This window comes from Muntiacus reevesi, chromosome 15, assembly GCF_963930625.1.
Source record: "Muntiacus reevesi chromosome 15, mMunRee1.1, whole genome shotgun sequence".
Lineage (NCBI taxonomy): Eukaryota > Metazoa > Chordata > Mammalia > Artiodactyla > Cervidae > Muntiacus > Muntiacus reevesi.
In genome coordinates, this window is record NC_089263.1 from 19,849,947 (window position 1) to 19,877,237 (window position 27,291).

At 54.2% G+C, this 27,291-nt stretch overlaps 1 protein-coding gene across 5 annotated transcripts in view; it reads left to right on the plus strand.

Moving 5' to 3' along the window:
- ZNF710 (zinc finger protein 710) overlaps positions 1–27,291 on the plus strand; it is a 68,214-nt gene that overhangs the window by 28,605 nt on the left and 12,318 nt on the right. Inside the window, exon 2 of one of the 5 annotated variants that reach the window (XM_065906831.1) lies at positions 26,338–26,487. The exons of the other annotated variants lie outside the window; for them this stretch is intronic. The gene's annotated coding sequence lies outside the window, so the exon portion shown is untranslated. The remainder of the gene's footprint in view (positions 1–26,337; positions 26,488–27,291) is intronic. 5 annotated transcript variants of the gene reach the window in all.

Below are 27,291 nucleotides of genomic sequence, written 5' to 3' on the forward strand. Positions count from 1 at the left end.
CTGGCGGGTGCTCCCTCGCAGGCCTGGCCTCCTGCTTCCTCCGCTTACTCTGGATGGCCCCTTCTGAGCCGCCTGCCTGCCCTTGGCCAGGACACGATGCTGCCCGCTGAGCCTGGCTTTGTTCTCACCGTGGGCGGGGTGCCGGGACCCAGCTGTCTCTGGTTTTGCCTGCAGGTGTGATCCTTGGTGCACCTGGCACCTGTGGGGACTCGTGTCTTCCAAGTTACCCTCAGGTCGGGCTTGAGAAGTACAATGATCTGACTGCAGACCCTAGGAAATTATGCTTTTAGGGTCCTCTGCCCCTTCAGAGGAGGAGGCCTGATGGCAGGGATCTTGGAAAGGACCCTAGGCAAGAGCAGTGGACCCCAAGATTTCCCTGGCCAGATTTCCTGCTGGTGAAAGGGTAGTCTGCAGGGCCTGTGCCTTTGGTCTTCAGAAGGGAGATGCTGGCAGAGGAAGAGTCCCGTATTGTATTGGGATTTGAGGATCCCTAGCCTGCATCTTGGGGGGCACTCGTAGGGAAGGGGGCCTGGGTTGGGCCAGGCCTGCCTCAGCCTATCACTTGGAGACCTGGCGACCCCACGGTGGTCTCATGAGCTCTGTGGGAGCCACATCCCGAGGTGTAGCCTTGGTCCTAAAACACCCTGGGTGGCATCTCCACTCCACACAGTGGAGGATGCGGATGGTTGAGAATGTGGGTTCTGAAGCCTCGTCGGCCACTAGCGGAAGGCGGGTCTCCCGGGACTAGGCGGGTTTCGTCAGGCCGGCCATGCTTTCCGCACGCAGGGCTGGAGAGGTCAGGACCACTCGGTGCCTGGACTATGGCAGGCCCTGACCGCCTCTGGACGATGACACGTACAGCACACACAGGGGCACAGCTCCACACACGTGTCGTCCGAGTCTGGCTCTTTGGAGGGGGAGGCAGGGACCCCGTGGCTAAGTCAACACGCCAGCCACGTGTTTGGTTAGCAAACAGGGAGCAGCAGTCAGAGCCGGCCCCCGCCTTCCTGATTCTGCCTTTCTAGCAAAACGTCCTCTGGAAAGGACAGCCAGCACCGACCACGCAATGTATGCGGGCCCTGGGACAACCTGGAAGTGAGGGCCGCTTTGTTTGAAAATTAGTGGGAATTCCTAGACAGCCAAGCTCAATTCCCGGGGCCCCGAGGGACAGCGTCCCGAGGCCACATTGCCCAGTCTTGTGAACTGTTTTTTTTCCCCCTTAGTATTTCGTTTATGTATTTGGCTGCGATGGGTCTCAGCGTGCGGGATCTTTAGTTATGGTGTGTGGGCTCTAGTTCCCTGACCGGGGATAGAACCCGTGCCCTCTGCAGTGGGAGCACAGAGTCTCAGCCACGGGACCACCCATGGCTGCAGGGAAGTCCCAGCAGCCTTGTAAACCTGTGACTGAGGCCTCTAGGCTGGCAGCAGTGGGCTTCTCTTCGTTAGAGGAGGGGCTTTCTGCCCAAACCCAGCTGAGGGTTCTGAGAGGCACTGTCTCCACTCTGCCCCACGGGGCAGCTCCTCCCAAGGGCTGGAGTGATTCCCACCTCAGCTTCTCCTTTCTGTTCCTCCCTCTGTTTCTTTGTAACCTGAGAAAGCTCTGAGGCCCGCCCCCCCCTCTTCCCTCCCCTCTCCTCCCCTCCATTCTTGCTGCCCTACCCCCCTCCCTCCACCTCCATTTCTCTCTTCCTCTTTCCATCCCTTTTATCTGGGGGCAAAACCCTTCCCGTGTTTGCTGTGTAACATTTTCCACCCATTCATTTGGTGCCGTTTGATTTCCACGTCCCTTTGAAGGGCAAAGGAAGGGTGCCCCTTCGGATTTCCGAAGCCTCTCTCCGGAGTGGCCCAGGCGAGCACCTGCCCCCTACCGAGGGACGGGGGATGTCCCGCCAGTGGCCTCTGGTCGGGTCCAGATGGTCTCTGCCCACCGGGAGCCTGGAGTGAATTCTCATTGTTAGCATTCGGCACTCACCGCCTCTGCTGCACGTTCAGCTGTCAGCGCTGCCGGCCGCGGTGGGAAGCAAGCCTGTCCCGTTCTCCCCTGTGACACCCCTGAGCCCTGGGGATGGACCTGACAGTGGCTCCCAAGGCTGCAGCTTCCATGAGGGCCTGGAGCCCCCAGTGCAGGGGGTTGGGGGGTGGGGTGGGGTGCAGGGGGCCTGAGTGCAAGGGGTTAAATGGATACGCCCGGTGGGACCCTGTCCCGGCCTCCTTCACCCTCTCTGCTCAGTAAGCAGAGGATTTTCAAAGGAGCCATTGGCTCATGTGTCCTCTCCTAAAAGCCTCCTCAGGTTTCCCACTGCCTCTGAAAGGCACCCGGCCCTGCGTGTGGCCTTCCCTGGCCTTGCCCTCCTGAGAGGCAGGGAGCCCGGGGTTCTTAAGAGATACTTGAGGCACAAGTATCTTGAAGAATGCGAGGGGTCTGGGAAGGAGGAGGTTGGTTCCTGGGCAGGCTCCTGAAGCTGGGCTTCGGGAGAGGCTGGGGAGTAGAGGTCTCCAGGCTGGACTAGAAGTAAAAGTCTGACTCAGCCCCGAGGACCTGGTGCCCGGGAGATGGACTCCACCCGGGTCACGTTTGGACCGTTTGAGGGGCTTTTAAAAATCACCAGAGTCTGGGGGTGGACCATCCTGGCATTTGCGTTTGCACCCTAGAGGCCACAGGTCCAAGAATCTCTTATAAACACTTGGGGAGGCAGCTACGTTCACCACTATACCACCAAGCTGCACTTGGTGAACACTTTGGGAAGGTGGCTGGAGCCAGTAGGCAGACTTGCCAGGACAGGAATGCTCTAGGACTTTTCTCCATGGATGGGAAGGCCTGTCTTGCTCACTCTGCTCTGAGTCCCTGGCCAGGATGAACCAAGGAGCTCTAAGCAGACTGCAGTGGCTCAGACAGTAGAGAATCCACCTGCAGTGTGGGAGATCCAGGTTCCATCCCTGGATCAGGAAGATCCCCTGAAGAAGAGGATGGCAACCCACTCCAGTGTTCTTTCCTGGAGAATCCCATGGATAGTGGGGCTGATGGGCTACAGTCCTTGGGTTCGCAAAAGAATCGGACACGACTGAGCAACTAGCACAAGCAGACTTGGGGCCCTAGAAGGGACCTTCTTCAGAAGGGGAAACCAGGCCCATCACCAGTGAGGACCGCCTCAGGGTAGCAGAGCCTGGGGTCTCAGACCTTTGCCCCCACCTGGCTAGGAGAGAGCTGACTAGAACGTGACAGTCAGAATGATCCCTCACAGGTGTGCTGTGTTCTGACTGACCGCATCTTTTGCACTGATAATCCCCACAATTTACATCCTTTTCTCTGACCTTCAGGTTTTTTTTTTTTTATGTGGACCATTTTTTTTTTAAGTCTTTATTGAATTTGTTACAATATTGCTTCTGTTTTATGTTTTGGGATTTTTAACCTGGGGGGGCGTGTGGGATCCCTGCTCCCTAACCACGGGGTGGCCAGGGAAGTCCCTTCTCTGACCTTCAAGTGAGGGATCTGTGCTTGATGAGGAGGGGGGCAGAGCTTCAGCCCCCAAAGAACTGGGGACCTGGGAAGTGATGGGTTCAGGCATTAAGAATTCAAACCTGGATGTTGTGTTCCCAGACCTGTAAGGGAGATAGGTTTGAGGGGGAAAGGTCCCCCTCTTCTGCCAGAGGAGGATTCGATGAGGAGACAGAGAAACAGGTAGGACCTGAAGGTTTCCACCCTCCTTGACCGCAGGCCTGGCTTGCTTGCCAACACTCTGGGCTGAGTGCTGGAGCCACTAAAGCTCTGCCTCGGCTCACAGGCAGCTAGGTAGGGCGGGGCTGAGTACAGACTGGGTACACTACTCTGTGAACAGATTGGGATGCACTGCAGTGTCCCATCGCTCTCTCTTTAAGAAAAAAAAAAAAATTAATTTGGCTCTGCCAGCTCTTAGTTATGGCATGTGAGATCTAGTTCCCTGGCCAGGGATTGAACCCGAGCCCGCTGCATTGGGAGGTCAGAGTCTTAGCCACTGGACCAACCTGGAAAGTCCCAGTGGCCTATCTCTTCACCACGAGCACATCACTTTCTTCATTGGGCAGGTTGGGTAACACACCAAGATTGGCCCAACAAATGCAAAGAACAAGTAACAACTCGCCTGCATGGTCTGTATCCTTGCCACTTTTTATTTTGAAAATGTCAAGCCTCACAGGAAAGCTAAGAACCTTCTTCTGGAGTCACGATCATTACTATTTTGCCACATTTGTTTTATCTTTTGTCTCACTCTCTTTCAAATGGCTTTGCTGAATCATTTGAAAGTGAGTTATAGGCAATATGATGGTTCACCCTTGAAAAGATACTTCAGCAGGTGTCTTTAGTAGGGACAAGGGTTTCCTCTACATAACTACAGTAGCATCATACCTAAAAAATTACAATTAGTCAATAATATCTAATAAACAGTCCTATGCAAATTTTCTCAGTTGTCCTCTAAAACTGTTTTTCAGGTTCTTGTCTTGATCTAAAAAGGTTCGTGTGTGGCATTTGGTTGTTACATATTCTTAGTTCTTTTTATCTGAAATAATCTCCCTCTTTTGTGTGTGTGAATGTGTGACACTGGCTTTGAAGAGTCCAGGCAGGCCTTGTAGAGTGGATTCTGGCTTTATCTGATTGAGAACATTCAAGTATAAGTTTGCATGGTCTTGAAACTTGCCTGATAATTGCTTTGCTGTATCTAAAAAAGTCCTAAGGCAGAATGTAGTGAAAGTGTTAGTCGCTCAGTCATGTCCAATTCTTTGTGGTCCCATGGATTGTAGCCCGCCAGGCTCCTCTGTCCATGGGATTCTCCAGGCAAGAATACTGGAGTGGGTAGCCATTCCCTTCTCCAGGGGATGTTCCCCACCCAGGGATCAAACGCAGGTCTTCTGCATTGCAGATGGAGTCTTCACTGTCTGAGTCCCCGGGGAAGCCCAAGGCAGAAGGTAGAGTTGGGGTAACTCCTTTGTCCCCTATGCCCTTGTGAGTCATGGGATGCCCTGTCCAGCCACCCATAAAAAGAGGTGGCTTTAGTAACATTACATATGTAAAATGCCTCAGCTGACTTTAGACTTTCTTTAAAGAAAGAACGGCTCACTTGATTCACAGGAAACCTAGCCTGATTGGGCAAGATTTGTCCTCATTTAGCGGGTGGGATTCTGAGAGGCTGCATCTGTACCCGGGACATATACAAGGCGTGGGCAGAAGTGGCCCAGAGCCCAGCCCTGCTGACCCACGGCCGCAGTGGCCGCTGGGAGACTGTGCAGAGTCGATGCCTTTGTCATGTCTGCCCTAGGACTGGGTAAGTTACATGGTAGTGGCCCTGAGCCTCAACCCTGGACCCAACAGTGCTAGACCCTGAGTGCTGCACGGAGGCTGATATATACTCAGACATGCGCTCACCTGTCTTGATGACTCCGAGTCTTGGATCTGAATCTAGTAACTGAACGGTGCTCTCACGTGTTGCAGTTGCTTGCCCTACCGTGAATGGTCCCAAGCTGCCCTTTGATCATTTTTTTTTTTAATACATGTTTTTTATTTGTTATATAGTTGTACCAGGTCTTAGTTGCAGCACGCAGGATCTTTAGTCAAGGCATGGGCACTCCTAGTTATGGCATGTGGATCTAGTTCCCTGACCAGGGATAGAACCTGGGCCCTCTGCATTGAGAGTGTGGTGTCTTAGCCACTGGACCACCAGGGGAGTCCCATTTGGTGAATTTTGTATCCTGAACCCTCGCTGTCAGCCCACACAGCCTCACCAGAGCACCCCTCACACTGCCTCTCTCCTCCTCCTAATTTGCAGCTTGCATCTGCTGTGGTCTGGGAAGCCAGAGAACGAGGCTTGTTAGAACTGGGTCCAGAGGCTGTGAGCGAGGGGCTCTGTCCCCTCGAGGGGTGACTGTGACACCGAAGGCCCCTCTTGGAGGCGCCCACTTCAGGTTTACTTGTATAAGTAGATTTTCTGTACTTTGGGAATAATACTCTACACTCTATTCTTGGGGGAATTTGCGGTTACCAAAGAGGAGACCTCTGGGCCAGTGGGGTGTCGCTGTTCCATGTTTCCAGTTATTTGTTTGGCTTGACCATGTCTTAGTTGGGGCACGTGGAGTCCAGTTCCCCAACCAGAGATCGAACCTGGGCTCCCTGCATCAGGAGCACGGAGTCTTAGTCCCTGGACCACCAAGCAAGTTCCACACGTTTCCAGTTTTAAAGGCCTAGAAAAGACCATAACATGGCAGGAGTGACTGGTGAGAACAGTGAGCACGTGTGTGAGTGCCAGAGCTTGAGGGTGCTCTGGGTGGGGTGCCCGTGATCCCGAGGGTCCGCCGGGCTCAGGCTGGTGCGCCCTGACCACCCCGATTCCTGCACGAAGATCATGCTGCCTTGGCCCAGCTCGGCTGTGTGAATGCACCCCGGCGTTCCTGGGGGTCTGGGCCCGTGCTCGAGGGCGCTATGTAGCAGCGTCCTGGTTTCTGGGTCTCCTGGTCTTCTGGGGAAGGGTCCCTTAGTGTTGGGGTCTTGTTGTTAAAGCCGTGTGCCAGTCTTGTGCGTGTTCTTTCCCTAAGGTTTTTCACTCTGTCTTGTTCTCCCTAGTTGTGTTATCTTGGGCAGGAGCCCACTGAATTCTGTTCTTGCTTAAAGAGATTTCTATGCTCATAAGCGTGTAAGGACGGTACCCTTTCTGTTGCGTGGCCCAGTCCTGCAAGGACCTTAGAGGGGTCCCAGTGTGACTTCACAGTGACTCCTTGGCCAAGCCTTGTTTTGCTTTTTGGCTTGCCCTTAATTTTGTCTTTATCTAAGTAATGCATATGCATCTTTTTTTTAATGTCAAACAGTACTGAAGGGCTTAACACAGATAAAGCAGCAGCCTCCCCTGGCCCACCTTGCTCCCCTCACTCCAGCTCTCCAGACCGGCTCACTATTCTCAATTCCTTTCACTTCTCCTTTCTGATATTCACCCCCATACTCTGAAAAAAGTACATTTATCCCACTCCTTCTCAATTTACCAATTTTGGATGTTACCTATTGCCTCCGTGTCACTGCCTGTCCTGTTAATATCATTCTATCACAATTTGGGGTTGAATTCACAATATAAATACCATTCGCTGCTGAGCTTAGCACTGACCTATTACTTCTTTAAAAAGAGTTCATTATTGTCTGGTTTCCTGTGTCTAGCTCTGTTTCTTCTCAGTACACCAAAAGATCAAGAAAACATCTATCAGATTTTTTTTTTTTTTTTTAATGTTTTGGCCCCACTGTACGGCATGCAGGGTCTTAGTTCCCGGACCAGGGTTCAAACCCTTGTCCGTGGCATTGGCAGCCCAGAGTCTTCACTACTGGACCACCAGGAAAGTCCCTCTATCACGTCTTTTATCTGTTAGTTCATTAATCGGTTCTTTTTTTGTTTTCTGGACACTGGGCTATCTCACCCGTGAACTTCTTTAAAGTTTCTTGAAAACAAATGAAAATTTTGTTCATTTTGATCTATTATAGTGACTGTGCCACCTGCTCTGAAAAGGCTTTGCTGACACCGCCCACCTCCCCAAGGCTGCGCCGCCTCTGGGCGCCCCCCACCCCACCGTATTCCCTTGCTGTCACCCTCACGCAGAGCTTAGTGCACTGAATCAATCGCCTGTTTGCTTGCCTGTCACTCGCCCATGCTGGGAGTTCCCAAGGGCAGCGCGGAGTCCCGTTCGCTGTGGTCTCCCTAGGAATGCCCCGGGGCTGGTGGGCACACAGCAGGTGCTCAATAAACATCCATTGGACTTTGCCTGTGCTGGGTTGAAATGCCAGCGTGATGATACCGTCCGGGTAGCTCAGCGATGTTTCTCGCCCTGTGCTCCCTGGCGTTTTCCACATGCACCTTCTCTCAGCTTCCTTCCTCGGGTTCAAAGGCCTTTCTGGGCCTGTTAGGACTAAACAACAGTCTTTCCCTGGTGAAGCTAGCAAAAGCAGGGTTTTCATTCCCGGGTCTGTGCTGCATCCCACCCCCACTCCCCACCACCCCCGAGATTGGCCTCAAGCATCTCGGGGCCTCGGATTGGTCCTCATCACTTTGTAATCCCAGGTCCTGCCGCCCAGCTCCGCACAGACTGATGGCTCCATAGATGAGTGAGGTTGAGGCTCGCTCAATCAATCAATCAATAAACCAATCAGTCTTCCTCCACTCAGCCTCTCTGCTCCCAGGCATTTCTCATTATCCAGCGTCTGGATGATCAGAAGGAAAAAGAAGCCTCTGCATAAAGGTGACCCCATTTCAGGTTTCTCCGTGACTCGCTGAGTATTGAGAGACAGGAAGAGCCAGAGAAGGGAAGATGAAGAGGGGGGCCAGGGACACTCACCCGCCCCACCCTCTCAGGGGGACCTTCGGAGAGATGTTTGGTCACTAGGCTGAGGGCCGCGTGCGGGCAGGGACCATCCTGTGCACCGCGTTCTCCCCAGAGCTCAGCAAGAGTCCCTGTCATAGCTGGTGTCTGTCTGCAGAAAGGAGGCAAGGACAGAGCCCACATCCAGGCCGGTTTGGAAAGGGGGACTTGCGAATGTCCGGGGCGCCTTCTTGGCTCTTAGTCCTGGGTCTCAGCCAGCTCAGGGAAGTTGCTGATCTGTGATGTCCACAGGGGCCCCACCCTTGGAAGGACACTGATCTGACAGCTGGCAGCCAGTGAAAAGGGAGAACCCGCCACCCTCTCACCCTCCTGAGCAGGCAGCCACTTCCTTGGGGCAGCCCCAGGAGAGGACACCTCATCCCAGGGCCCATTCAAAGTGTCCCTCCCTCCACTGGTACCCAGCGCCTCCTGGGCGGACTCGGGCCCGGGCTGGCCTCCAGCCAGAACAGCCGCCTTGCGCAGACCCTCCTCCTTGGTCCTTCTACCTGGGTTCTCAACTCTTAGACCAAAACAGGAGAACCAAGAGGGCCAAGAACCGCAGAGGCCGGGCCTCACTCACAGCGTCATGGCCCAGGGCTCTCCTGGCCTGGGCCCCCCCCCCAGGGCTGGGGCAGGGGAGGCTGACCCTGAAATAAAGCCGATGGCTGTCGGCCTGTTCCTCCTGCTTCCCTGAGAAGAAGCGCTTCTCTTGTGGGTGTAGTGAGTTTTGGGGGGGAAGCCTTTAAAGCAACCCTTTGATGCTTCTCCAGGAAAACTGCGTTTATTTTTTTGTTACTTTTAGGAGTTAACTTGCAGTTCCCAGCCCCTCCCTCTCTCCCGGAAAGGAGAGAAAGAGAAAGAAGAAAGGGTCTGCATTGTCCCTGTGATTGGCACCTTCTGTGAATGAGGGGTCACCGCGTCGGGGCTGTTCCTTTTCAAGCGCCCCCTTCTCTCCTGCACGCGGCATTCACGCTGGAACATTCTTTCTTTCAAAGCTTCTGTCTTTCTCTCCCCCTTTGTATCTCTGCTTTCCTTCCCTTCACTTTCCTGCCTTTCATTCTCAGCACTCACCCGCTCCCTCGGGGACCGCCCGCTTCTCCTTCTCTTTTTTCATCCCTTTTCTTCTTCTATTCAGTTCCTTTTCTTTTTTTCTTTTTTGCCCCCCCCCCACGCTTTTTTTTTTTTAATTCTTTTTTCCTTTTTATTTTTGAATAGTGCTTCTGTTTTCAAGGACTGGGATGAGCAGAGAAGTCGGTTTATTTGAGGAAGGGAGAGTATGGAGGTTTTAATCACACACCACCCCCTTCACCCCCCGTCCCGTTGCTCTAGATGTGTGAAAAACTACCACGCAGGACACCGGCTCCCTCTGGGCTCTCGCTTTGAGAGGGAAGGGTGTTCTGAGAGGGAAGGGTCTCCGTCAGACAAGAGGGAGCTGTTCATCACAGGTCAGGTGGTTCTCGCTGAAAAACCCTGAATTGGTCACCAGGATGCAGACACAGCCCTGGGGATGGTCTCTCTGCCTGGCCCCAGAGTGGGCCTAATGTGTGTGAAGGGGAGGACCTGAGGTGGGCGCAGAGCCCCCAGACCTCCCTTCTCTGCAGGAGCCTGGCCCCCTGGCCGGGGGAGGCCGTGGGAAGCTGGGCCAGGGCTGAGCGCGAGGGGGAAGGCCGAGCGGACGCAGGCAGCATCACCGGCTTTTTGGTGTGGCCCCGGGTGGTCCCGGCCTCGGGGCGGCGGGCCTGCCTCTGCTGGCCCTGGAGTCCTGCACAGGAGGCTGGAAACCTGGAACGGCAGAAAGGAGGGGTCTGGCCGCAGTGGACTGCTTCAGGCAGCCGAGCAAGCCTTGGGAGTTAGACAGGTGTGACTGATGGAAGGCCTGACGGCTCCGGAGCGCTGCAGGGCCTGATGGAGTGTTGAAGCACAGGGAAGAGGGTTTCTCTCAGGGAACCCCCTGCAGGATGAGAAAGCAGAGGCCAAGGCCAGAGCCCAGCATCTCTAGGGAGGAGGAGGCAGAGACTGAAGGGCAGCACGACTGGCTGGAACCGCCGCTGCCGGTCAGGGCCAGGACCCAGCCGCATCCATGGAGGAAGGTGGAAGGACAAGTCAGTCCCACCAGGCCCAGAGGTGGCCTGAGCAGGGCGGGACAGCAGGCCACTGGCGGAAGAACATCAGAGAAGTGGATCTGCACGCCCCCCTGAAGGATGGTTTATCCAGGAGACACGGGTGGAGCACCTACTGTGTGCAAGTTTAGTGGGCAACATACCCTCAGGAGGAGGATAGCCTGGGGCTCCGAAGGGCTGGGCTGTGTCCTGCCTCTAAGTCTGGGTGACTGAGACGGGGGAGCTGTGGGTGGGGATGACAGACCCTGCCTCCGGGGACAGGAGGTTTGTGCTCCAGCGAAGGGATGGAGGTACCCAGCGTGCAGACACCATCTCTCGCAGCGTCTCCCAGAGCCGAGATCCTGGGGCCAGGCCGAGAAGGGTACCACTGCCCCCCTGGCCCCGCCCGCCTCTTAAGACACCCAGTGCCAAACCCACACCTGCCAGGGCTAGCCTGGCTGCCCATCGGGTTTTTCTGGTTTGAGCAAGAACATCTTACACCCCATTAAGGTGCCTATAGCACCTGGCCTGGAGATGAAAGGGGAGCCCGGGAAGGCAGCTCGCTCCTGGCAGAGGCAAGGTGATCAGGCTTCAGAGACAGACAGGTTTCCTGGGGCCCCCAGACACTCCCTGTTCCAGGGTGGCAGAGGACTCGATGGTCAGTCTGCCCTTCAAGACCTGGCACAAGGAGCTGGCTCTTCTAGGAAGTCGCTTTGTGGCCCCAGGCCAATTCCCGGCAGCTAATAATAGTAGCAAACAGGCTGCTGGGTTCACACTTTACATGCTTTCATTTCTAAGGGCAGGTCCTGTCGGCACCCAGCCCCACTTTAGTCAGGAGAAAGGGGATGGGAGGAAGCAGAGGTGGGATTTGAACTCAGGCCTTCAGATTCCAGAGTCTCAGCTCTAAACCAGCACTTCTCAAACTGTCTTTAAATTATAGTAAATCTACATACGAACAAGTTGCGTTCCGAGAGCGTGTTCCTTAAGTCCAGTTTGTTCGTGAGTCCAACAAAGTTAGCCTGGCTACGCAACTAACACAACTGGCCATATAGTGAAGAGTAAGGAGAGTTAGTCACTCAGTCATGTCCAGCTCTTTGCAACCCCATGGACTGTAGCCCATCAGACTCCTCTGTCCATGGCATTCTCCAGGCAAGAATACTGGAGTGGGTTGCCATTTCCTTCTCCAGGGGTTGCCATCCCCGACCCAGGGATTGAACCCACATCTCTTGTGTCTCCTTCTTTGGCGGGTGGGTTCTTGACCACTAGCGCCACCTGGTAAGCCCCACACAGACTCTGTGCTATGCTGTGCAGACTGTGCTCGGTATTAAATTAGATAATGCTCTTAGACTTGGCACAGGCTGGCACTGGTGTTCTCAGGACCGCCAGCCAGTCTGCTAACATCAGGATTATGCCACCAGCCGAACCGGAATAAGAACACTGCCTACACAGGTGCTGCCCATACAGACGGCCGCTCAGACCGGGCGGGGAGGACCCAGTGGCATCGTGCCCGGGAGCGGCTTTGCAAACCATCAAGGGCTCTGCCTAGACGAGCAGGTGTGCTTGTTCCCCTGCCCGGCCTGTGTTTCTGGGTCCCAAAAGAGCTTGTTTCATCGTGCACTTTGGCACTCTGATCTGGGGGTGTTCGGAGGAGGCCCTGCGTGTTCCTGAGCCAGGACTCTGAACAGCCATGGCCATAATGCTGGAAGGAGTGTGACCCTTGGCTCTGGCCCACACACGTGTGTGTGTGCATATTCGCGGTCTTCACCCAAGAAGCTTCCTGGACGTTTTAGTTTCAAGGAATCGAGGCCAGCGTGGGGGGTCTTCCACTCTGTCCTTCACCCTGTGTTGGGGCTGTTTGCTGAGGGTGGGTCATCCCAGCTGGTAACATTGAGAATAAGAAGGTGCCCAGTGGTCCCGGAGACACTGCATTCTGGTGAGAGGAGGGTTGGGTGTCGTCATTCTTTTAGAAGCGTGTTCTCTTTAAAATTATCTGTTTATTTTTTTTTTTGACTATTGCTATGCAGCTTGAGGGATCTTAGTTTCCCAATCAGGGATCAAACCCATGCTCCCTGCAATGGAAGCACAGAGCGCTAGCCACCTGCTAGCCAGGGAATTCCCAGAAATTTTGAGCCACCCCAGTGAGTTGTGAGATTTTAGAAAACAGAAAACATTGGGCATCTGACAAGGGCTTCTCCAGGTGCACCAGGAAGGACTTCTCACCTCCCCAGGGCTCCATGGAACGTCCCATGAGACCCTCACCCCACCCCTGTCCAGCAACCCAGGGGCTCTTGTGTGGATCGAAACTGGAGCTGGAAACTTCCTTCAACCACTGGATTCAGTTCCAGCATCTCTCCCCCTGTACCTGATTTGGTTACTTTTTGCCCCTCAAAAATAGTAGCTGCTTTTTCCAAATGTTCATGCACTTACCATTCCTTTGTAGGTCTTACTGCAGATATATTTAGTGATATTAAGAAAGTATTGGGCTTCCCCCGTGGCTCAGCGGTACAGAATCCGCCTGCAATGCGGGAGATGTGGTTCGATCCCTGGGGAGATCCCCTGGAGAAGAGAATGGCAACCCACTCCAGTGTTCTTGCCTGGAGAATCCCACGGACAGAGGAGCCCAGCGGGCTAGAGTCCATAGAGTTTGCAGAGTCGGACACAACTGAATGACTGATCACACAAGAAAATATCAGATATTTGGGGCCTGTGGGTGAATCACATAGTGTGTTTATATATATTGCAATGGTAAAAGCAAAGAATTTCCTTTTATCAAATAATGGCACCTGTGCCAAGTATTCTCACTCCCATGATCTCAGCCGTCTTGTCGGAAAGGCAGCCATCCCTCCCATTTACACTTAAGGAAACTGAGGATCTGAGACATGAAGCAACTTGCCCCAAGACCTTACAACCAGGAAGTGGCCTGGCTCACTCCAGGCCCTCTTGCCACCCTCAGTCGTGGGGCCTCACCCTGCCCTCCACCACAGCCCACTCTGAGGAACCTCAACCCCACAGGCTGTTCCCACAGCAGGTGGTGTGCTGAGGAAACCCTCAAGTCCACCGCAAACACCTGTGGTGAAGGCCAGACGTTTGCTTGGTTTATAATAGTCGCCTCCACTAAACTCATTTGGCCTTTGCGACACGTACCACATGCATTGAATTTTAGTGCTTGGGGACAGGTGGTCCACAGCTTAGCACTCTGCAGGTGAGGTTTTCTAAAGCAGGGGTCCTTACCCTGCAGGATCTAATGCCTGATGGTCTGAGGTGGAGCTGATGTGATAATAATAAAGTACGCAGTAAATGTAATGCACTTGAATCATCCGGAAACCAACCACGCCCCTGCCCTATTCCACCCCACTCCTGTCCGTGGAAAAATTGTTTTCCACGAAACCAGTTCCTGGTGCCAAAGAGCTGGGGGACTGTTGCTCTAAAGGGCCTCAGTGTCATCCTTTATGATCCAGATCAGAGGAAACTGGTTTGCGCTCTGGGCTGAACAGCCACCCTGGCCACCTTCTCTGATGTCTGTGGACCCGCCTGCCCTCCAGGCCCTCCCGCCCCACTGCCTTCCGGCCAGGTCACCCCAGAGGTTTCTGGTCTCTGCCCTCTGGTCCTCCTCCCACCTCTCCTCCAGCCTGCAGGTGAGACGTTCCCCACCCCCTTTTAATCCTGGGAGAGTACAGACCCATCGGGGGCTAGCTGTGTCACCCCCGTCCTGTGGCTCCAGCCTCTTTCCCCTGCTTTCTCTCCGCAGTCCGCCCTGGACCTCTCATCTCATGTCTGCATGTCGCAGGGGATGCCCCCTGGCCCCACCTTCATTCTCCTGGCTGGACCGCAGGTGTCCACCCCTCACGTGGGTTCTGACCCACAACTCGCCATGTGACAGGGCGGGTCGTTAGGTGACTAAGGAGGGAACAGACGCAGCCCTGCCGCTGACGATGGCTCGCGTGGACGGCCGTGTGCGTCTCGTCTGCATGTGTACACTCTCGGGCTGAGTGTTTCCCCAGCTGTCCCTCCCCTCCGGAGATACTTGAAGGCATTACGTGAATGAGAGAGGCATTCTTTACTCCTCTCCTGGCATAAATCCGGACTCGACTTGGGTGTGTGGGTGACTGCAAAATAAATGTTGATTACAGCATTGGCAGACGCTGCCAGGGACGCTGCTGGGCTGGAGGCCCGGGATGAGTCACACCGGCTGCCGTGAGCGAGGAGAGGGCTCTGTGGCCAGGCCACCCTCCTCGGCCGTCCTCGGCCCTCGGCACGTTCTCTGCCTACTGTTCTCCTTTTCCCCTTCCCTTCATCTCTCGCTGCATCAGATGGGGAGGTGGGCGGGGGCTTCCGAGCCAGGCTCTCTTCTCAATAGACTGTCCCAGCCTCTCTGTGTGTACTGCATCCCATAGCTCATGCTCATTGGCCCAACGGGCTCAGCTCTGGGAAGTGGAAACCCGGATCCTGTGTCATGGATGAGGGGCCCGAGGTTCCCCCAAACCAATACATAACGGGGTGAAGGTGGACCCCACAGCTTGTGGAGTTTCTGTTGACTCCCAAAGTGCCTGTTTACTTGCAAGCATCTTTCTGACACCTTTAAAAAAAAAAAAGCAAAGTTGCTGTGTCTTTTTGTGGTACCTCATGCTTTTTGTGCTTTTTTCCTCTCCTGTTTAGTGGTTCTTCGTCTTATCTCTGAAACCAAAATGTGAGGTCCCTGAGAGTGGGATCTGTGTGTCCGACCAGCCGCCATCACCAGCCTGGCCCAGGGCATGGATGATGAACGGGATGATAATATTAGCATCAGCTCCCGGTAGTCGAGTCCTTACTGTGCACCACCAGCCTTGTTATCAAACACTGCACAGGTGGGCTGACTACTACCCACTTTATGTAAGGAGCTTCAACGTTTGCATGTATTGGTGTCCACCAGGGGCCCGGAACCCATCCCCCACGGACACTTGCATTTCCCTTCTTTACTTTACCTTAAAGAGCACTTCAGGGACTTCCCTGGTGGTCCAGTGGCTAAGACTTCTGCCCTCCCAGTGCAGGGGGCCTGGGTTCTACCTCTGGTCAGGGAACTAGAGCCCATACACTGCAGGTGAAGATCCCACATGCCACAGCTAAGACCTAGCAGAGCCAAAATTAAAAAATTTAACCACTTAAGTTAGACCCAAGAATGAAACCCAAACTTCACTCACTCCTCTCATGTGTATCCTAGATGAAGTGAGTTGGGTGAGTTACTCCTTTATGCCTTGGTGGCCTCCTCTGTAACGTGGGTTTGTCATCAAGATGTCATGCTTGGGACTTCCCTGGCCTTCCTTTCGTTAAGACTACACTTCCAGTTCAGAGCCAGGGAACTAAGGCCCCACATGCTGCGTGGTGTGGCCAAAGGGAAAAGAAAAACGGGTGTCATGCTTTCTGCCCATGATCTCATCATGCAAAAAAACCTGGCCTGAAGGAAGGGCTCATATGCGGTGGATCCTTTTGATGTCTCTGTTCCTTGTCTTACAACAAGGAAACCAAGTCCCAAGGAGGTTGAAGAACTTGCCCAAGGTCACCTAGCTCATCCATGGCAGAGATGGGGGTGTGGGCTAGGCCTGCCAGACCAAGAGCTGGGTTTCTTTCCCCTCTGTGTCAGTCACTTAAGTAGTATCCAACTCTTTGCGATGCTATGAACTGTATCCTGCCAGGCTCCTCTGTCCATGGGATTCTCCAGGCAAGAATACTGGAGTGGGCAGCTATTGCCTTTTTCAGGGGGATCTTCCTGACTCAGTGATCAAACTCCAGTCTCCTGGATTGCAGGCAGATTCTTTAGCGGCTGAGCCACTGAATGGGGAAGCCTTGAGGGGCTGTCCTTCTATGCCTCCCCTCCCCCTCTGCTGCTGCCCATCTCTTCCTCCTTGGGCCCTGCTCCTGGTTTTCCTGATGTGCTCAGCCCACCTCTTAGGGGAGAAACAGAGAGGTCTTGTCACTGACACCTCCTTGGGCTTGGCAGGCCTGGATCACTGGGCCTTACTGCGTCCTGTGGCTGGGCCTTGCCAGCTGCTTGGATGGGGCAGGCAGGAGCTACTCCAGAAGGGCCTTTTGAGCCCCAGGACTTCGTGGCCACCAGTACTTCCTCCCTGGCCCACAACACAGCTCAGCTTCAGCAGACACTCAAGCTGCCCGTGGACTCCTGAAGGGGTCCAGGGCCCCTTTTTTCTCCATGTGGCTCTGGTTTTCCAGAGAACTTGATAGCATTTTCCACCAGCTCCCATGTTTTCTCTGTTACTTTGAGACACGGGCCTGGCTATGATCGGCTTGCTTTGTTTTCGGTGGTAGGTAAATCTGTTTCTCTTGTGTTGAAGGCAGGGGCTATGGTGTCTGGGCTGGGAGTCGCATGACCTTCCCCTCCCAGGAACACAGAAAGAAGAAAAGAAAAAGGAGCATGATTATAAGCTGCTCAGATCGCATCTTCACCTCCTACTGGCTTGGTGACCTGGACAAGTAACAGGCTTTTCCAAGCCTCAGTTGGCTTATCTGTAAAATGAAAATAAAGATGCCTATCTCCCTGGGGTGGCTAGGATTGCGCGCCTGGAAGGTAGTATAAGCTCAACTAATGGCAGCTAAAAAGAAGTTGGAAAAAACTGACAACCCTTACTTCTGTCTTCAACTGTGGAGACAGGACTTCCCTGGTGGTCCAGTGGTTAAGATTCTGCGCTTCCACTGTAGGGGGCTCAGGTTCGATCCCTGCATGCCATGCGGCATGGTCAAAAAATCTAGAGTCAGAGACGTGCATCAGAGAGTCTCCACCGGTCGGTGCCACCTTTGCTCAGAGGCCATCTAGGATCACAAGGGAGAGTGAATTATGAAGAGTGGGTGTGAATTTCACTGTCGTGTTTGGAGTGAGGGGAGCTGGGTACCGCAGGATCGCTGTGAGCCCCAGACTGGGACTGGGCCCTGTGTCTCATGCATACATGCACATGAGGCAAGGTGGGGCCTGGAGGAGGTGTGGGACGTGGGGCAGTGTATGTGTGGACTTTTCCTGAACTGCAGTATTCCTGCGGGGACAGGGATGCAAAGGGATGCTGGGCCCAGTTTAACCCTGAGTCTGGGTCCGGCCTTGTTCTCTCCCGAAAGGGCCTCTGGTGCCTCCCCTAGCCAGGCCTCAGAGAAGCAGGGCCAAGCCCCCTAGGGTGCCCCCTCTCCCAGTGAGCCCTCGTCCCCTGGACACCCCCCACCTGTGTTTACTTCCTCCCTGTGGTTGCGTGTGTGCTCAGTCATGTCTGACTCTTTGCAACCCCATGGACTGTAGCCTGCTAGGCTCCTCTGTCCATGGAATTTTCCAGGCAAGAATACTGGAGTGAGTTGCCATTTCTTTCTCCAGGGGTCAGTGAGGTCAGTAGAGGGTCTGCATGGTGGCAAAGCGGGGGGTCCATTCTGGGATCTGTCTGAGTCTAGCCCTTGGAAAGAAAGATGGCTGGAGCTGATGAAATAGGGTTTCTTTTTTCTCCTTTCTTCTTTCTTCCCTCCTCCCTCCCTTTCTTACTCCCTCCCTCCCCTCTTCCCTCTCTCTTTCTTTCTTTTTAGCAAGAGATAAATAAATGTCGCCCTGAGATGACAAGAGAATATTGAAAGAGATAAAAAGGCGAGTAAAAGGGACTAGAGACCAGAAGCAAAGGACAGAGGGGGATTTGGGCTATACACCGCAATGAGGGGAGAGATGAAAGAGGAAAGAAAGAGATGGGAACGCAGGACCGAGTGGCAGAGCAGAGGATGGGGTTGCCACGGAAACAGAAGGAGGGAGAGGAAGAGGGGATGGAGAAGGCTGAGGGCTCAGTGTGGGAGGGGCCTGAGACAAGGCTGGGGAGGAGGAAGGGAAGCCAGGAGGGGCGCCCAGGTCCGAATCAGGCCCCGGTGTGGAGAAACCGAGGTTGGCAAGGAAATAAGAGCTGATCCAGAAAGCTCATCCCCACCCAAAGGTGGCAGGGTGGAGAGAGCTGGGCCTGGGCCCCTGGGGCTGGCCCAGCTGGGATCTGCCCTGCCCTACCCATCAGGGACTGCCTCTCTTTAAGCCTCAGTTTCCACAACTGTAAAATGGAAATGGTTCTCCTCCTCAAGAAGGCTGTCTGGAAGCCTGGAAACCGCACGCACTCATCACAGGACCTGACAAAGGTCAAGCCCAATAAAGGCTCCCGATGTTCCTTCAGTTGTGATTCTTATCTTTGTCCGTGAACTTGTGAGCCCAAGTTTTGTTTGTTTTTCCCTGTTAAATTACGCTGGTGATCTTTGGGTCCGGATGAGTGTCCTTGTTTCAAGAATAGACTTGCTTTTTGCTTCTGGAATTGGAGGAAAGACACAGTCTTGCAGAAACATGAAGCCTGCTGCTCCTTCTCCTGGGAACAGGGACAAGTCCTGGAGCTCAGGGAAAAGAAGCACAGACCTGGGGGAGTCCACCCAGGGCTCGGCAAGGGGCTCTTTTTTTTTTCTTCACACTTGAAATGGATGTTCTCAAAAGGCACAGTGACTCATTCTAGATGTGCGCTCTGTGAGGATGGCACTGTGGACACACGGACATCTTCTCTGCCCTCTCATGGTCTGTGATCTAACTGGGACACCAGACATCGAGCAAATAATTACACAATTAGATCTGTCATTGAAAATTGTGGTAAAGCCCAGGAAGGAAAAGCAGTAAACTTGTAACTGCTTAGAACTTGGGGGACCAGACCTGGCTGGGGAGAAGGGTGGTCAGGGAAGGTTCCTGAGGAAGTGATGCCTGAGTTGAAGGCTGGAGGATGAGGGACAAGAGAGCATTCAAGGCACTGGGAATAGCTTGTGAATCTGTTAAAATAGGGGAAGGCCACATGGCTGGAGGGTGATGAATAAGGGGACAAGCAGTGCTATGAAGTTGCCACGTAAGCAAGGGCCAATTGAGCAAGTTCTTATAGATCTTTAGTGATGTGTCTGGATTTGATGCAGCCAACAGCCTGGGGCAGCTGCCATGTCTGCTGTGGATGGATGGATGGGTGGGTGGGTGGGTGGATGGAAATGCACTGGGAATCGAGCGCTCTCTGTTTGGTGCCCATTGTGGGGCGGGAGCCTTGGGGCCTCGGTTTCCACATTTGTAAAATGACAGCATTGGACAGGAGTGTCCCCAAAGGCCCTTCCAACCCTACTGATGAAGATTCCAAGAGCAGCCTAAAAGATGAGGGGTCTTTAGTGAGGCCACGCTCCTGCTGCGGGAAAACCCAGCTTGCTTTCTTTGTGGCAAGCAAGGCATCAGGCCGGAGGAACCCTAGCCATGGCCCTCTGGGGACCCAGTGACTTGAGGTCAGAGGCACACGTCGCCCCTGTACCCGAGGAGGGTGCCGTGTGTTCTGTGTGAAGCTCTATAAGCAGCTCAGTCTTTGTTCCTGGCAGTTAATTAGATGCCCTGTTATTTTGGGCTCATTTCTACAAGGGCTTCCAGGTGGCTCAGTGGTAAAGAATCTGCCTGCCAATGCAGGAGAGACAGAAGACAGGGGTTGGAGCCCTGGGTCAGGAAAAATCCCTGGAGGAGGGCATAGCAACCAAGAACACTCCAGTATTCTTCCCTGGAAGATCCCATGGACAGAGAAGCCTGGTAGGCTACAGTCCATGGGGTCGCAAAGAGTCACGGGCACTCTCTACAAGAATCAGGAACCCACTCAGTTTTCCTCAGGACAAAAGGGTAAGTGAGGGTCCCCAGGCTAGTGGCAGGGGCTGGCACCTTTCAGGAAGCAGGACTCCCCAGGCCTTGCTTCTCTGGACATGCTTACTCCTTCCTCCTCGGAGGGCTGGCTCCAGCTGGCTTAGTGTCACTGCCCCTGAGTTTTGGCCTTACTCCACCTCACGTGCGCCTTTGTGTATGAAGAGTTTGCTTGAGAGTGTGAGGCTTGATGCATAGCTGTGCTTCCAAGAGGGGTACCTCCATGGCCTAAGTCCATCTGGGACGTGAGAAGAAGCAGACCGGTGGCCTCAGCTCCTGTATGAACCGCCTGTGGTGGGGGGTAGGCATGGGTGTGCTGTGTGGGGGCCCTGGTCTGGGCATGGGACCCCTCGGAGTGGGGAGGAAGGGCCATCAGGTGCAGGCGTCACAACATCCATGGGAGGGCACTCTTCATTCACCCTCAGGCCCAGGTTATGTGTGAGTGCCCCTCAGCTCTTACTAATTCATTTTGAGAATCAGAGTGAATTGGGAAGATTTGGAGAAATACGATATCCAGGCCCCAGAGGCAGAGATTCTGATTTAACTGGCACGGGCACCATTGCTCTCATCAGGCAGTGCCAGTCAGACCCTGTGAAGCCAGGACCTCTGCCCTTGGAAGAATTTGAATTGAGAGTGGGCCCAAGATTGTTCCTGGAGAATCCCATGGACAGAGGAGCCTGGCAGGCTACAGTCCGTGGGGTTTCAAAGAGTCGGACACGACTGAGTGGACTAACACTTTTGGGGCTGCTCAGGTCACGCTAATGGTAAAGAACCTGCCTTCCAGTGCAAGAAACGTAAGAGATACAGTTTTGATACCTGGGTTAGGAAGATCCCTGGAGAAGGAAATGGCAACCCACTCCAGTATTCTTGCCTGGAGAGTTCCATGGACAGAGGAGCCTGGTGTCTTTCTCTCTAGACAGTCCCCTGCAGTCACCGTCCTACGGGGTGGACCTTTGGTGGGGGAGAGGGCCCATCGACAGATACAATTGTGAATCACGACAACTGTATCAGCGTTCTCTAGAGAAACAGAACCAGCAGGATATATACACAGAGAGAGAGAGAGGTTTATTTTAAGGACTTGGCTCATGCGGTTGTGGAGGCTGGCAAGTCCAAAATTTGCAGGGCAGGCTGGCAGGCTGGAGACCCAGGCAGGATTTCTGTGATATGCAATCCCCTTCTTCTCTGGGGAAACTTTGAGGTTTTTTTCTGAAAACTTCAGAAAAAATCAGTTGAAAACTTCAACTGGTTAGATGAGAGCTACCCATGTTAAGGAGGGTAATCTGCCTTACTTAAAGTCAGCTGATTGTAGATGTTAATCACATGACATGTGATGTTAACATGTAGATGTTAGATCATAACATGTAGATAACATATAGATGTTAATCAACCATGCCTCACAACATCAGAAGATCCAGATTGTTGTTTGACCAAACAACTGGGCACCCAGCCTAGACAACAGGTAAAATTAACCTCATGTTCCCAGGCTGTGGAAGAGGCCTTCGCCCTGCCCCCAGGCAAAGTAATATCTCCTGGGAGGCCATGGCTGTGTGTGTGTTCTGTGTGGGCTCAGTCGCTCAGTCGTGTCCGACTCTTTGTGACCCCATAGACTGTAGCCCACCAGGCTCCTCTTTCCAGGGAATTCCCCAGGCAAGAATACTGGAGCGGGTTGCCATTTTCTTCTCCAGGGGATCTTCCTGACCCAGGGATTGAACTCAAGTCTCTTATGCCTCTTGCATTGGCAAGTCGATTTTTTTTTTTTTTTTTTTCACATCAATGAGCCACCTAGGAAGCCTGATTCCTAAAGAAGGAAGGGGTATTCACCCAGTGGGAGGAAAGGAGCAAGTCCTGCCAGGGGAGTCAGCCTGTGCAAAGGCCCTGAGGTAGGAAACAGCACTGTGTATATTTGTGTGTGTGTGTAAGATGCAGACGTACAGGAAACTTTAAAAGAGGGTCAGGTAGATTTTGACTGAGGATGGGCTTCTGGGCTTCACCAGCATCTCACAGTGTAACCTTGGACCAGTCCCTTCCCCCCACAGGGCCCTCCTATGGTTTGTTGGGTAGGTGGCCCTGTATTGGCGGCCCAGCCACTCTGATCTCTGGAGCCAGAGCTTAGCAAATCTGTCCACGGAAAAAGGGGAAGCTGAGGCAGAGAGAGACTCCTGTAAGGAAGAGCCTCGGACACTTCCCCCTGGGCCACCCCACCCCCAGCCTGGCCGCCTCGTCAGCTCCAGAGTCCAGTGAGACCTTGTGGGCCGCACAGAAGTGAGACTGCGGCAAGGAGCCCTGAGGTTTGCACAAAGCTCCAGCCTTTGCTTTCGCTTCCTTTTCCTTTCATGGGATGTGAGCGGAGTTTACCCTTAAGAGGGGGACAATAGAGGAAACAAGGAGGGTGGTTTTGCTCTAAGCTGAAGTCCCGTGAGTGGTTGTTTTTTTTAACAGTCGTTTTCACACCTGACAATCCCTACCCCTCTCCCTGGGCACAGACACTGGTCCTGTCCCCGCCACTCAGAGTTCAGCCTCTCGGGACCCAGCGGCTATTCTGTGGGGGCCCTGTACCCGCCTGAGCCCAGTGCTTCACCTCCCAAAGTTCCTGGTGCCTCGGGTTTTAGACTGAGCTTGCTCAGAGCAGCTCCCCCTGGTATGGGAACGTATGCTTCTTACCATATCCTTGGACTTCCCAGGTGGCACAGTGGTAAAGAATCCTGCCAATGCAGGAGACCCAGGTTCGATCCATGGGTCAAGAAGGTCCCCTAGAGAAGGGAATGGCAACCCACTCTAGTATTCTTGCCTGGAGAATTCCATGAACAGAGGAGCCTGGCGGGCTACAGTCCATGGGGTCGCAAAGAGTCAGACACCACTTAGGATCTGAACAACAGCAACAACTTTATCCTCACGACCAAGAATGGTACCCAGCACCTGGCAGTGTGTTGAGTCAGTGACTCAGTTGCAGCACTGAAGGGGTGAACCTGCCTCCCCAGCAGGAGCCCAGGGCTCTGTGGGGCCTCAAAAATCATCATGAGGGTAATGGGTCACAGGGTACTACTGAGGGACATGCCAAGACTGGGCAAAAGCCCCGGAGCATTCCTGTGTCTCCAGTTGGTTTTTGAGATGTCCCGGTGGCAAGAGTGAGGCAAAGAATAGCCAGATGGTCACAAAGTCTTATTGGTTCTTCCTTCCAAATGACTCCTGTCTTGCCAGCCCCAAGCAAGACCAGGCCTCAACTGCTCTGCCCCACTGTCTGGTTCCCGGGGACATTGGTGGCCCTGAGCTCCATGACCCTCCCCTGGTGCCTGAAGGCAGGGGTCTCCATGAGAGGAAAGGAGCTTTTAAAGCAGCGTGGCTGAGAGGAAGTGGGCTCCCGTCTTGGGGAGGGAGGGAACCCCAGAAGACAGGCAGGTAAGCTAAGGATTAACCTGTCCTCAAGTTTCCAAGAAGCTGCTTGTGCCCATTTTACAGATGAGGAAACTGAGGCCCTGAGGGACCAGGTGACTTTGTCCAGGGTCACCGAGCAAGTCATTCATTCATTTGACAAGCTTGTGTCAGTGTTTTACAGGGACCTTACCACAGCAGTAGATGAAGCAACAGTGAGAGCTCTGGGGGCCCTGGGGCCCTGCCGGGGGCTGGGGAGGCCTCCTGCTGGGCCTCCAGGAATGAGACTGTGTCTTTCCCCAGGGGCTGGCCTGGCCTTCAGGCCTGGGGGGGTGATGCTAAACCCTGGGAAATAGGACAGCCCTGGGCTTCTGGTGTCCCTGGCACAGGCCCCTCCCCCTCTGCAGGCTCCCCCCCCCCCCGCCCCCCGCTTTTGTTTCTTGGCCTCCAGAGCCTCTCTCTCCCTCCCTCTTCTCCCTCTCTCTCCCCCTCTCTGTGTCTCTCTCTGCTGTGGCCCCCTTCCCCCAGCTCCCCTTGCAGGTCTTCACACTACAATCAAGCAGTCTGTCTCCCTGTCTTTTCCATTCCTTTTCTCTCCATCCCAGGGACCAGGGTGTCCTCGTAGGAGGCTGAGGCGCATCCCCTCCCCTGGCGGCCCCTCATCTCACAGCCCAGGCAGTGCTGAGCCCAGGGCGGTCTGAGTTCCACTTTCTCTGGGACACTGTAGACAGCTTTTGTTCTGAGCCCACAGGACAAGGGGTGGGAGAGAAGCCTTGCCCTGAGAAGCCACTTGCCGCAATAGGGCCCAGGCAGATGACAAGAGGGGCCCTGAGGTGGGGGGCCCCGCCGTGGAGCACAGGTGGGGCTCGGCTCCTGCCCTGGGCAGCCTGTGCCAGGATGTTAAAAAGGAGGGCTGTGGCCTGTGAGGAGCGGGGTGGCGACGCAAAAAGATGGCCCAGGAGGAGGAGGGATGATGGCATCCGGGTTGCACAGCCCCCAGCTTCCCAACCCCCGGCCCCATGTGAAATAGGAGGACAAACACGCATGTGAAACGCTGGAGAATTAGATTCCCTCTGTCTTCTTTCTCTGGGCCTCTGTCTCAACAAACACAGCTCCTCCTCCACACACACACGCACACACACACACAGCCTGCCTGGCTGCCCCAGTAAACAAACACGCAGCCCCTTCAGCATGCATTTACAGGGTGATATGTGTCAGTTAAGCAGGGCCTGACCGGCAGGTGGGTTAATCAAAGCTCCCAGGAAGAAGTACTTTCTGAGTGGAGACCCAAAGAGAGAGGGGCTCTAGCTGCTCTGGAAGGGGAACCCCATTGCCCAGTCCAGCTGGAGCCGTGGACCAGCCAGACAGGAGCCGGTCTGAGGCTTTGCGTTTGTCCTGGGTCTGCCCGTGCATTCCTGCTGGCTCAGGAGCCTGAGGAGGGAGGGCTCAGAGCCAAGACATGGCCCCCCAGGTTGCACAGATGGCAGAGCAGAGCTGCAGGTACCCAGCCTGGATGGGCCCAGGTGCTGACCCAGTGCTGCCCTCGCTGCCGGGGCACTGTTTTGTCTTTTAGTTCCCCAACCAGGGATCGAACCCATGCCCCCTTCATTGGAAACAGAGTCTTCAGTACTGAACTGCCAGGGAAGTCCCCTCTTAGGGCACTCTTGAACTTGCTAGTTACACCTCGGATTCCCGGGCCGTGGAATGTGGTGCCCTCCACCACCCACCCCCACGGGGTTGTTTAGGATTAAAAGGCTTGCCTAGGACCTGCTGAGCGTTTGTGGTTAGTTGTTGGCAGCTCTGTTCCTGCACTTGAGCACAAACCCCTCGAGAGCAAGGACTGTGGGCAGGTCCGCTTCTACAGCCAGGCATGGGCTCAGCCCCGAAGTAAAACCACCAGCCCGTTCCCATGGGAGGGGGATGCATGGTGGCTGGGGGCAGGTTCAGCTTGTACCTGGGTTCCTGGTGTGAGCCTTGGGAGTGGCCCTTTTGCTCTTAGAAGGTGGCTCCTAACAAGGCTGGAATGTTACATGACCACCCTCCCTGTGGGGGGCCACCCCAGACATGTGCTTCCACGGGCAGGCGCTCATCTGCCGATGTGTGTGTGTGCTCAGTTGTGTCTGACTCTGCGACCCCATGGACTGTAGCCCTCCAGGCTCCTCTATCCATGGATTTTCCAGGCAAGAATATAGAGTGAGTTGTCATTTCCTCTTCCAAGGGATCTTCCCGACTCAGGGATCACACCCACGTCTCCTGCATTGGCAGGCAGTTTCTTTACCGCTTGTACCACCTGAGAAGCCCTCATCTGCCAATGGAGTGACATTATGGGTTTCTTTGCTCCCATTTCCTTCAGGTGCTAGAAGAGGGGTGCGGCCAGGGACTGGGGCCTGGAGAAAAGCACCGGGGATATGGAGTCTAGAAAAATAGCGCTGATCCACCTATTGGTAGGACAGCAATAGAGACACAGACATAGAGAACAGACTTGTAGAAAGGAGAGGGTGGGATGATTGAAGAGAGTAGCCTGGAAACATACATCCCCATGGTAAAACAGGAAGATAGTGGGAATTCGCCATATGACGCAGGGAGCTCAACCCTGGGGCTCTGTGACAATTTAGAGGGGTTGGGATGGGGTGGGGAGGTGGGAGGGAGGAGACATCTGTATACTTAAGGCTGATCCATGTTGTTGTATGGCAGAAACCAACACAACATTGTAAAGCAATTATCCTCCCATTAAAAATAAATTAGGTGGGATTTTGGGGGGAAAAGAAAGAAAAGCACAGGGGAGGGACTGACATCTCCGCTGACACGCTCATCTCATGTCCTCAGCACCCCAGGATTGAGGTATGACCTCCCCCTAGGCAGAGATGAGGAAACTGAGGCTCAGGGTATGACAGGATGAGCCTGAACCAGAAACGCAAAGTCCAGATCTGAAATCGGAATCCAGGCCAAGTCCCAGCACAGGCTGCGCCGCTGCGGGTCAGTCCCTCCCCTCTGCTGGCCCTGCCCTGGGGAACTCTGGAAAAAGTGCTGAGCTGCCTGTTTTCTCAAGCCCACAGCTGACAGGAGGGCTGCCGCTGGGCGCTGCTGGGCGCTGGGTCAGATGGGCTGCTGTCCTCCGAGGCAGTGAGGCTCCCCGCCCGGGGGAGGCAGGGGGGTTGCAGTGGGCACAGCAGTCTCCTCTGGACACCATGGGGGACCTCATTGCCTTTCATCTCCAAGCACAGGGCCCCACCCAGAGCAGGGATTTAGCAAATTATTTGTTGCAATGATCAAATGAGTCTTAGTCTCTAGAGGCTGATGTAGAATCACCCAAACCTTTGATGAATTTGGGACCCCAGAATGGAGAAATCTCTCAGGTCTGTGGTTTTCATCCGAAAAGTCTGCTTCTTTGAGGACTTCCCTGGTGGTCCAGTTAATTTTATTTATTTATTTATTTTGGCCATGCCATGCAGCATGGAGGGTTCTTAGAGTTCCCCCGACTAGGGGATGGAACCCTGCATTGGGTTCCCCCCTGCATTGGGAATGCAGAGTCTTAACCACTGGACCCCTCAGAGAAGTCCCCCTCCCCCATTCTTGGATGGGGAAACTGAGATGCAGAAGTGACTTTGCTTAGTCACTTGTATGTGACAGAGCTAGGACTTCAAGCCAGGCTGCCTGACTCCCAGCTGAGTGTTAACAATGCGGGGTGGGAGGGTGAGCTCTCTCCATCAGGGCTAGCCACCCCCTCCCCACAACCCCCAGCCTGTTCCAGAGGTTTTCCTTCCATCTGAGCCCCCTTCC